Here is a 13,180-nt window from a genome sequence, read left to right as displayed (position 1 = left end):
TGGTGAAGGGTTGATAACAATTCATGTAATTTGAGTTCTTATCACCTGGGTTTTACACTAACTTGGTTTTTTGCTAGCCATGTGGGCTACTAATCTTCATCATTCAAGGGGCCCACATCAAAATTTAGTTGCCCAATCTTTTATTTTAATAAAAGAAAGAAAAATATTTTTAATCTCATTTAATTACATGTATATATAAATTCAAATTCAATTTCTATTTTTCTTAGATTTTCAAACACTTCATTTTCTAAAATCTAATAACTCAGATCAAACACATTTCTTGTTGTTCCTTTACAGCTGTTTTAGTTGATTCATCTCTTTTCTCTTTTGAGAAGTGGACGGGCATAGCCTACATCCACTTCTCTTCGTTAGCCCTCATATTTTGATTCTGGAAAATGTGTTAATGTCGGAACCGAAGACGGTCTACGCTTCTCCCCATGTTTTAACTCCAGTTTCCCTGAGTTTTTGTAACAGACCTATTATTTCTAAATTTTAACATTATTTCAGCCATATATCACAAATAATCAACACTTACCCACTGTCAAATCATTTTTGCAATTTAAATTAACCCTAAGGCTGCTGCTTTAATTTTCGCCAAGATGGCCACCACTGCTGAATTAATTAATTACAATTCATGGTAATTGACCATCAAGTTTTAAAATAATATATCTCTGTCAGCAACTATTTATTCAACAGTTACCAAACTTATATTTAAATGCAAGAGAAAATGTTGAAGATTTCAATGCAATGCTCATTTTCCTCATTTTACTTGTATTTATCAATCTAGGTACGTTCAAATGTGAAAATCAATTAAAACTAGTAGACTTATTGTTCACGGAACAAGTAGAGGCCTTTCCACCTTTCACAAAGATTAAAAAAAATTCCCAAAAATGTTAATAATTAGAGAAAAATCAATATCCAAGAATTAAAAAAAAAAAAAATTGGTTCCGCACATCCGTATCCATCTGAGAACCCTAAGAATAATAGGCGAGAGTGTTACCACTACGCTATGTCGCTTGTTTCTTGAGTGAAGGTAAAAATTGTTGAGTTGTGTAGTCAATTTGGATGATGATAGAAAGAAGAGATGGAGCGTTCTTCTGTCCATCTGAAGTTGATACCCAATGTTGGGAAACCTTTAGAATAGAGAGGGGCTTAGCGATTGGTTGAGAGAACAGTATTTGTTAATCAGTTTATTAATTAAAATCAGTGCTGCTTGTAAACAATGTGGCCAGATACAGTTCAGGTCACAAGTAAAATATATTCTCAAGGACTACAATGCTACAAATAGTGATATTTCTATACAAGTACCCTATTAAGATAGTGTTGATTATGAATTGTGAAAACCGTGACCCAAGGACTAATACTAAGGCCCCAAAAGATGTCCAAAGTTTAACATAGACTTATATAATGGGAAAATGATTTTAAACTCTTATTCTTTTTAATAAAAGAAGTATTCAAAAATAAAAAAAAGAAATTTCCATGATAAGTTTATATCATAGTTAAATTATCATTCTGGAAATATGTTTATCGACTAGGTTTTCGGAATTTCGATCCTGACATCAATTACTAACATATCCATTGAGTGATCGGGATCAAAGATCATAAATTCAAAAAACTTCAAAAGGTGTGGATCTAAGTTCTTAGGAAGTTTTAATTCACAAACACACAGTTAGGAAAGATAGAGGAACAAAAGATAATAAAGGTTATGGAAAGAAAAGTAGGAATCATTGATAACTATATCAACTATATATAGGCTTTCCATGTTTTTTGAGTTCAGTCTATAAGACAGATGAGAATGCAAAATCTAACATGTCTATGAATGTCCTCACCACACCTGCAATATTTTATTTGATGAATCCATAAAGAATCTTTAAATGATTGAAATACAAAACATAGACAATAGTGAATTATCATCTTTGAATTATTCAATGAATATTTTTCAGTGAAATGGAATTGTTTTTTTTTTTACTGCAAATGGGTATTTTAGAGCTTAAAATTAAGTGCATTTGATGTGTAAAATAATTATGAATACAAACATGCCAATTGGCAAAGATATGATTTTTTCTCCTTTTTAGCTCACCTGAGCTGAAAGCTCAAGTGCTGTTTTCTGATCACAGTTTGTCCATCGTCTGTTTGTCTGTCTGTCTGTCTGTCCGTCTGTAAACTTTTCACGTTTTAAACTTCTTCTCTAAAACGGCTTATCCAATCTCAACCAAATTTGGCACAAAGCATCCTTATGGAAAGGCAAATATAAATTGCAGAAATGAAAGACCTATCTTTATTCAAAGCTGAAAACCTTGAAACTGTAGAAAAAGGGGGGTGCATTTTTAAAAATTCTTCTTCTCAAGAACTACTGAGTCAATTCAACGTAGTTTAGCATAAATTATCCTTATGGGAAGGAAAATATAAATTGCAAAAATTAAGGGCTAATTCTGTTTCAAATTTGAGTAATTTATGGAAATTTATGGAAATGATAATAAGACAGAGAGAATGAGGGTCAATCGGTTTAACTTCGGGTTTGGTATTCCATATCTCAAAACCCTCTTTGAAACAAAGAAGCGGTCATTTTGAACGTATAAGAAATGGGTCAATCTGACAAAGATGAATTTGGTTGTTGTGGAACAGTTTGCTTGCGAAAGGAATATTTGAAACGTGCAAGATACATTAATGCTGATTTTGTGGAGTAAATTGAGATTAGATATTCCAATGCATTGACATTTTCACCTTTGACGGTGGTTTTAGCTTGTTTTGATTTTCGTTTCGTTTTCATGAATTACGGTTTGTAACTTAGGGGAACTATCGCCTGTATTTTGTAATTTTTACGTACCAATCAAATATAGACATCGGAAAGTAAGACAGCTGACTGTTACTTGCAGAAAATAAGATACATTAACAGGTATGGTACTTTAACAACTAAAATACAAGTTCTAATGATAATACGGTATGTGTTTTGCGTAATAGTTGATTACTGCAATGTGTTTTAGGCTAGTTAAAAGTATTTTCTCGTCTATTCAGTCTAAACGGAGATTAATTTTGCTGATGAAAATACTAAGTGCGTGTACATGTAGCAGAGACATGAATAATTGTTAGCTCACCTGAGGTGAAATATACAGAAAAATATCTTTAAAAATATTCTTCTCAAAAATCAATCATCCTCAAGTAGTGTAGATTCAAGCTTGTCCAAACCATGATCCCTGGGGGAACGGTGGGGTCCCAATGAGGGATCAAATTTTTAGATACAAATGTATAAAGAAAAATCATTAAAATCTTCTTTTCAAAAACCAGTTAGCCAGAAATTTTGAACTGTGGAAGCTTCTTCAGGTAGTGCAGATTCAACTTTTTTCAAATCACGATCCCCGGAGGTAAGGTGGGGCCACAATGGGGGGTCGAAATTTTGACATAGGAATACATAGAGAAAAATCTTCTCAACAAAAACCAGTAGGCCAGAAAACTGTAACTTGTATGGAAGCATCCTCAGGTAGTGTAGATTCAAATTTGTTCAAACCATGATCCCAGCTAGGGGTAGAGTGCGGCCACAATGGGTGGGTCGAATTTTACATAGGAATACATAGCGAAAAATCTTTAAAAAATTTTCTTCTCAAAAACCAATTGGCCCGAAAAGCTGTAACTTGTGATGAAGCATCCTCAGGTAGTGTTGATTCATTCTAGTTTTTTTCAAACCATGATTTCAGGGGATAGGGTGGGGCCACCATGCAGGGTCAAATTATGGTGGTGCGTGTAATTCGGTATTATCTCTACGCAATAGTTGATTAATGCAACATGTTCTATTAAGATGTTCAGCAATTTCAATCTAAACCGAGATTATTCTCGCTGCTAGAAATATATTACTAAAGTATATATATGATAAAAAATAAATTGAGTTTTTTCTTTGTTTAAATTCCTATAATTTTACTAACCTGAGAGTCAAGCTTCGAGTTATAAGCAAGATACAGAGCTTTGCGCACAATGCTACTATATGTTTGTACACAAAGCTGAGGTCATTCTTTAGTTTGTTTATATTTTAAATGCAGCTATGCTGAATAGGAAATACCAAGTTTAAAATTCTTAAGTTGAATGTAATACACTCATGTGAACAGAAACATGACTCAAACCAAGCTACGTATCTTGCTTATGATTGACACTGTAATTTTGGTTGATCAATAGAAATGTCTTGCTAAAAGGATGATATGCTGTAATTACTTTCTGGTGCCCCTTCTTCAACGATGAATTGCATAAAATCTACACAAATTTTTGATAGTTTTTCAAACACAAGTGAATGAAAACAATGCCTTTTAAACAGTTTCCATAGGCCTGACACATTATTATTATGAGGATAAAAGCATTATTAATGTTCTTAAAAAATTATTGCAATGGAAAATCATCTTTGTTTGTACACATTTGTTGTTTTTTAATAAAGATGAAAATAATATATTGGAAGGGCCTTGGTACAATAGAGCGACATGCCTGCCAATACATTAATTTGAATTATAGCTCTTTAACATATGTGACAACATTTTCAGTTAAGTTTATTTTCTTCAATCAAGTGAGTAAGGATATGAAAGGTCATACGAAATGAATTCATGCCTGGGAAATGACAATTGTCTATAATGGAGAAGGCCAATTAAATTTTTCAATGTTTTTAATTTGAGGAATTGAGTGCATTCATTGTGGTGCATTGAGGTACACTTTTCTTCTTTCACATATAGAATTTTTGAAAATACAATAAGTAGCAAGTAGTGGAGGAAGAAAATGTACCTTTATGCTCTCATGTATTTTAATCATTTTATAAAGTGATTGGGGGGGGGGGGGGCTAAAATAAAGGGAATTGGAAGTTAACCGTGAACACCAACTGAAAATTTAGTTATTTATATTGCGAATGATCTTATTTTCGGTAAAATTGTATTCCATGAAGGTAAATATGTCAAAGATGCAAAAATAAGTAAAAATTTGGATATTCATTTTTGGTTAATCTACCGAGGGGCCACATGGCACAATATCCTTTGAACGCCCATATAAAGCCAGTGTTGCTTAGGTGAGCGATGTGGCCCATTGGGCCTCTTGTTATGTATTGTTTAATATATGGCAAAATTCTGAAATATATGAGACTTTTACAATTTTTTTTCTTTCAGAGTTCACTTCATTATAAACTCTTTTGAAATAAAATGATACAAGAACTATTTTTCAGGTGAGCGATATGTGGCCCATGGGCCTCTTGTTTAATGTTGTTCTGGTTCACATTCTCGGACTGCACACGTCTCTCAGTATAGATATTGATCAATTAAACAAGAATTTTCATAAACATCATTAAAAAATAATTTAGAAACGATGAAGGTTCATAATCCTCCATTTTAGTGTTTAAATAATTTTTCCTCTCTGGTGAATGGGATATTGAATGGCAGTGGATCAACACGCGACAAGCTTACCTCGAGATCGAGATCAAATTCTCGCTCATTTCTTGGCACAAAGTCCATCAAAGACACATAAATCAATAAATTAACATCTTCTAAATTATGTACTGTAGGATTAAATCCATCAAAATTATTTTTTCTTTGCTATCACTGTGAAAAAACTTCATTCTATGTATGCTACAATTCAAAGCATTTCTCCGAAGTTTACAGCTCTATAGACTTTATTTTAAACTATGGAAACTTTAGAAACCTTACGAAAACATCAATTGACCAATCATATTTCATTCCCAAGAATAGCCATCCTGTTTTTGTTCAAAGCGAGGCTTGGGGAAACCTTAGATAACTTGCTCTTGGAAAAACGTCAATAGTCGCGCATAGCAGTGGCCGACCTGAAATTTCAGCGTGACAATTGTCGCTCGTAGCGGCCTAAGGGATAAATCGCCAACACTAAAAATTAGTAGCAAATGGCAAGTTAGCGACTGTTAATTTCAAACCCTGATCATGTGATGTAGAGCCATTTGAGCGTCAAATCATTTTCGCAACTTAAGGTCAAGATCTAGTAAATGAAAGGTGCCTACAGGTTAATGAAATTCAAGACATAAATTCTTTTGATGATGCTTCACAACAATATCTTTGTTTCATAGGGTGTACTGGGGCTTAAATTTTTGGTAGACACAATGAAAAATCATGTTTTAAACAACCATTTTCTATGAAATATGAAGGATAAGATTAACAAATCTCAGAGTTTTGTCCATTTTTGACTAATGAAATGTACCGTATTTTTGGGGCATATGTCGATGTGGGGCATAGGCCGAATTGCTAATTTTTAGACAAAATTCAAGAAAAATCCTTAGACTAGCCGAATTGGGGGATAAGCCGATTTTCAATCGATGATTACTATAGTGAAAGTATGACAGCTGATTAAGGAAGTCATCGTATTAAGTATATATTTTTAGAATATCAATGTAGAAAGTCAAAAGAGTAATTAAAGTTATTAAATTTGCTTAACAGATATATTTTAAGCAATTTTTAAAAATTAATCTGTGTTTTGTGGCTGTTTGGTCTCTTCCGTATTCGTCGGTATATCGTTATGTATCGTAATTTTACATAGTGTAAATTTAATTGCAACACCAACCTCCGTGGTTCTGTCTGGTAGAACTAAGTATAATATTTTACCAAACCTTTTATATTTTATTAATACCTTATTGCTAAATCTCATTTAATCAAGTTATACTTTGAAAGCTACTTGTAAATACGGGTATGGCGTCCATTAGCTCAACACGTGGTGTCATATTCAAATAAAGTTATCCCCTGTAATCGCTATGAATGAGAAAACGAAATACCAAACATAAAATATTTAATTTGTGTTCTTTCCATTAATTAATTAAATAGTGACTTGCCGTTATGCAGAGAAGTTGTAATGTTAAAAACACAGTTAATGCAATGAAGTGTAACGGTGTACACTAGGCTACGTGCCCCCAGGCTGTGTTTTAGTCACGGTTTCACACCTTTGTATATACACACGACACCAGAATACCATTATTTCATCCAACAGAAAATTAATTGTAAAAACACAAAGCATTTGATTTATTCTACACCCAAGACAAGTGATTCCCACGAACGCAGACATGAAGAATTCACAAAAATTCTGTCATATTACATTCTACCCGGTTTCGTTTTTTTTTTTACTACGCAATAATAGTTTCCAGGGTTCATACACGAATGTGGGAAAAAAATTCTTTTGATTGGGATTGTAAGGAAATACCTCGTACAGTACTGTACATTTTATTACTCATGATGTCATTACAAAAATTATCAACAGGACAACTATCGAACAATAGTTCAAACGGATGAAAAAAAAACCCAACCCACATAATAAACTGCTACAAAAGTACAACGGATAAAAACAGTGGATTTTATATTTTAATGTTAAATTTTTTTAACTTTGAGTCTAAGATTAGCTGATCCCGGGGGATAGGCCGGGGCTCGCTCATCGGAGAAAAAAAATTACGGCCTATGCCCAGAAAAATATGGTATTTAAAATGCCTACAGTCTCTCCTAAAACAACGTTTAACAAGCCCTTGACCTCTTTAAAATGACGTCAAATTGAATATAGGTACCAGGATTCCTTTTCCCAGGGTGCGTCAATTGAGAAAGTTCAAGGTCATTGTTTAAAAAATCCTTAATTCCTGTCTGTGTCATGTCTTGTATTAATTGAATTAATTAGAAGCTAAAATTTGACACAAAGCTTGCTTGTCTCAGGCCATATAGAATTATTTTTTAGATTATCATCCCCGTCTCTCTGAAAATGACCTGCCCCGATGTATTTTTTTTGATTGAAAAAAAAATGTGCGGGAAAAAAAATTTCGGAAAAAAATTAGGCACAGACTAATAATTCAAAATGTTTATATTAAATGACTGCTTGACGTGGTATTTCGTTTAAAGGATAGAAATTGGTTTGTGTACTTATATTATAGCATTAACAGTTTTAAAAATAGAGCAGTTGTTATTTATAGAAAATGGACAGTGAAATAGATTCATCCAATATTTTCTATAATAGCAAAAATACATGAGTTATGATTTTTTTCTTAGCGGGGGGGGGGGGGGGGTGTTCAATTGTGAGCTTAATTAATTGCTCACAGTACCTCTAGTTTAAATTTAATTGAATTTACCGTATTTTCCGATGATTAGTCGGTATTTATTTTCTCTGAAGCAGAGCACCAGACTTATCATCTAAATCGACTTGTCTAAGGCTTGAGGTCAGAAAATTGTTAAAAATAGCATTCAAAATCTTGGTTTTAATCATCTTGAGTTGGCTGTGTGATTGGAAATTACCTTATTGAATTCATTGTTCATCTTTATTAAGTATTGTTTTCTCTCATTTGTTAACAGTAGTATACATAATAATAACGGTAATTTAAAAAATGGTTCATGTCTTTAATCAATTGAAAATTTTACTGTTCTGTTTTTTTATAAATACATCGTCACATGGTTCCATATATCACTAGACTAAGTGGGAAGATAATACTGTAAAGTAAAATTAAAACCAAAAATGAATGGAAAAAATTATTGCAGTACAGGGAATGTTTTTAATTTTAGTTATTTTATTGGTAAAGAGTTGTTAGTGGAAAGTATAAATAAGAAATGGTTTTTAAGTCAAATTAATTCTTTAAATACATAATCGGCAATTATCAATACTTTTGTTTATACAATAGGCTGACACCAGTTGTGCTAAATAATGTTCATTGATTAATTATTGTCCAATTCTTTGAAAGTTGTAAAATTAAAATTTTAGGAAACGTATATATGTCTTATATCGTCATTATCAAATCGGACAAGTGATTGGTCTATTTCTAACAGTGTCTATGTAAAAAAAATAGCGTGTAACGTAACTGCATTACTGGATACAAAGTAAACAATTTCATTAAATCATAGTAATTGCTAAGCTTTCTGCACTTGAGATCCCCCTTTGAAGTCCAAAACGAGACAGGAGCATGCTTCTGACACTGAAAATTGTTAAACAAACATTGACCACGCACCGAGTCAACAGGTGGCTTGTTACGTAATGGTGTACACTAGCGATTGTCAGAGTGGATATTTATTTTAATACATGGGAATAAAATATTTCTGACAAAGTAAGGTTAGTTTACTCTCATACAATTTGCATAACACGCGATATCGGGAATTGTATACAATGCAAGCGACTTTATAGATGTTACTGGTATTTGAAAATACAATGCATAAGTATAAAGCGTAATTGTTTAAATGTTAATCATTAATAATAATTGGTAGCAATATCGGGGACATTCTGTCGTCATACACTAAATAATGTTACTTGCAGTTTGATACGCCATGTTAAAGCGATAAGTTCTATGTGTTGTCTGAATTGACGTATCGTAGGATTTTTTTTTGTAAATTTGGGCTAAAAATGAGCAATTCAACTAGGTGTTTGCATAGACGATTCGTCCAAAAAAATACGCCAGTTACTGTACTTTATCTTTGCAGTCAGTCCCTATACATGTGCACACAAGCATTTTTAGAGGCATACTTATATGTATTACTTGCAATTATCTGTAAATTTTTTTTCTTTATTAAGCACATTTGCTTCCAAGTTTCCAATATTTTCACATCAAATAAACAGTTCTAGCATATCGCAACCAAGCTAACACCATCGAGTGAGCTTTGTGCTATTTTTAGCTCACCGAGACGAAGTCAGGGGGAGCTTATGCTATACCCTCGGTGTCGGCGTCGGCGTCGGGACCTGGTTAAAGTTTTTGTTGCATGTCCTGTATCTAAGCTATTACTTGTCCTATCTTCACCAAACTTGCATGGATGATGCATCTGGACCTACTTATGGACTTGAAAGACTAGGATGCTGAATCTGAGTCCTAAATTTCAGATGCTGGAGGAGGTTTAGGTTGTTGGACCAGGTTAAAGTTTTTGTTGCAGGTGCCCTTTGATAGCAATATCTAAGTTACTGCAGGTCCGTACTTCACCAAACTTGCATGGATGGTGTGTCTTATGATACTGATGCACCAGACAGGCTTGAATGCTGAATCTGAGCTATAGGTTTCGGATGCTGGAGGAGGTTAAGGTTTTTGGAGCAGGTTAAAGTTTTTGTTGCAGGTGCCCTTTGATAGCAATATCTAAGTTACTGCTGGTCCGTACTTCACCAAACTTGCATGGATGGTGTGTCTTATGATACTGATGCACCAGACAGGCTTGAATGCTGAATCTGAGCTATAGGTTTCGGATGCTGGAGGAGGTTAAGGTTTTTGGAGCAGGTTAAAGTTTTTGTTGCAGGTGCCCTTTGATAGCAATATCTAAGTTACTGCTGGTCCGTACTTCATCAAACTTGCATGGATGGTGTGTCTTATGATACTGATGCACCAGGCAGGCTTGGGTGCTGAATCTGAGCTATAGGTTACAGATGCTGAAGGAGGTTAAGGTTTTTAGAGCTGGTTAAAGTTTTTGTTGCAGGTGCCCTCTGATGATGATATCTTAGTTACTACTGGTCCTAACTTCACCAGACTTCTATGGATGGTGCATCTTATGATACTGATGCACCAGACAGGCTTGAATGCTGAATCTGAGCCATAGGTTTCGGATGCTGGAGGAGGTTAAGGTTTTTAGAGCTGGTTAAAGTTTTTGAAACAGGTGCCCTCTGATGATTATATCTTAGTTATTGCTTGTCCTAACTTCACCAGACTTCCATGGATGGTGCGTCTTATGATACTGATGCACCTGACAGGCTTGAATGCTGAGTCTGAGCCATAGGTTTCAGATGCTGGATATGGTTAAGTTTTTTGGAACGGGTCACATGTTTAATTATAGATGATAGTACTATTTCAAACTTGCATAGTTGACTAAACTGTAATATGAATGAATCACAGAGGAAGCTTCAGATGCAGAGCTTGATCTCATTTATCAAGGATGCTAAAAAATATATCTTAGTTATTACAGGTCCTAACTTCACCAAACTTGAATGGATGGTGTGTCTTATGATACAGATGCACCTGACAGGCATGGATGCTGAATCTGAGCCATATGTTGTGGATGCTGGAGCAGGTTAAGTTTTAATTGCTAGTGCCCTCTGATGATGATATCTTAGTTATTACTGGTCTGAACTTCACCAAACTTGCATGGAGATGCGTCTTATGTATACTGATGCACCTGACAGGCTTGAATGCTGAATCTGAGCCATAGGTTTCGGATGCTGGATGAGGTTTAGATTTTTTTGAACAGGTCACATGATTTATAGATGATAGCTTGCATAGTTGATTTAACTATATTATAAATGAAACGCAGAGGTTGCTTCAGATGCAGAGCCTGATCTCCATTATCAAGGATGCTAAAGAAATCTCCTACCTCACTTAAACCTGCTTGATAGAAAGATGAGGTTGTTGTTAAATGATATAACACGATTCCTATGATAAAGTATTGTATGATATGAAACACTTTTGTTTAATATGATACAATATAATATCATATGTTATATTGTAAAAAGTTATATGATATGATATGATATTGTATCAATTTTTTTGATATTTTATGATTTGATAGTGTATCATGATATTGTTTTGTATAGTATTGTATATTATGATACAATATTATATTGTATCATATGATATTGTATAATATGATATTGGTTTCTGTAATTTACAATTATATCAAGCTGAACTGTATTATATGATATTGTAATATTATATATTATCGTATCATACGATATTGTATAATATGATATTAGTTTATATGATATATTATTGTATCATATGATACAATATGTATGTATAATATTGTATTATATAATATTTTACTTTATCACATAATATTGTAATCATTTGATATGATACAATGTTATATCAAATTATATTGTATCATATGATACAATATCATATTATGTATCAAATATTATACAATATCATACAATACAATATATCATACTATATTATACAATATAATATCATATGTTTCAATGTTATGATGTATTATGTAATATGATATTGTATCATATAATACAATATTGTATTACGAGGGTCAATCAAAAAATACGAAGACTTTTGTCATAGTTATGTTACTTAACGTCGTATCATTACTAAATTTGGTAGACATAATTTAGCAATAGTTTCAAAGAATTTGCAAGGAAAAAAGTTAATTAATTTCTTTATTTCTAAGAATTATTTAGAATTTAATCCTGCAAAAATGAGGTCACGGCGCACGGTCAAAATTTGTGTTATGTCTACAATAAACCATATAATGTTGAAAGTAATATCTCTATTAATTGGGCATAAAACCAAATAATATTGAAACTTCAAATTTAGTATAGTCATGGTATTCTATGTACCAAATAATGAAGGGATATATTGTTTTGTCGAACAGATATTAGTAACTAAAGACAGATAGTCCTCTTTAGAGTTGACTAAAAACATCGACGTCGCCGGACGTCACGGCGCAACGTGAAGTACAAATAAAATGGATCTAACTCAGGAAAAAGCCGATAGAAGCTGTGAAAATGCTCAATGGTGCAAAAAATAAGTCAACAATTATATGCAAGTTTGTGTTTAACTGTAATAAATTTTGTGAGGGTGGCGGTCATTGTATTTTGAATATAAAACAGTCCGAAAGAGAGTAGAATATCTGTAAATATTTGGTAAAAAAATAAGTAACGTAAATCGACGTTCAGGGTTATCCTTACTGTAAACTAAGAAATACACGGTAAGAAAATGAAAACTTTAATGAACTAACTTATGATTCTCGAACAAATGTGTGCGTTCAGTGCCATTTTAAATTGAATGGAGAAAGGCACAAGAGACTAAGCATGATATAAAGATGGGGTATATCTATAAACTGTGCATGTTTAATCTTGACGTCATGTTTTGAAAGTTACCGTGCGCCGTGGTGACAAAACATAATGTTTTTAAAAAGGGGTAACAAAAATACTGTTTCATCAAATGGACTAAAACTTCGCATATCAATAACATAAGTGTCGGTGCAAAGATTAATCTGTTAAGTATGACTTTCATGAAAAACATATGATAGACAGCCACATTGTCTTCGTATTTTTTGATTGACCCTCGTATATATAATAATGTTGTATTATGTGATCAAATACAATAAGGTTTAACACAATACAATGTCATTTCATATTTACAATATCATCTTTGTTTATTACAGTATTTTATTGTATTATATGATATGTATTGTAAGTATGATAGGATGCAATATTTAATTTTATATTATTATATTGATTAATATATGAACATATGATTATC

This window comes from Magallana gigas, chromosome 1, assembly GCF_963853765.1.
Source record: "Magallana gigas chromosome 1, xbMagGiga1.1, whole genome shotgun sequence".
In the NCBI taxonomy this organism is placed as follows: Eukaryota; Metazoa; Mollusca; class Bivalvia; order Ostreida; family Ostreidae; genus Magallana; species Magallana gigas.
Note: the sequence above shows the minus strand (reverse complement) of the source record.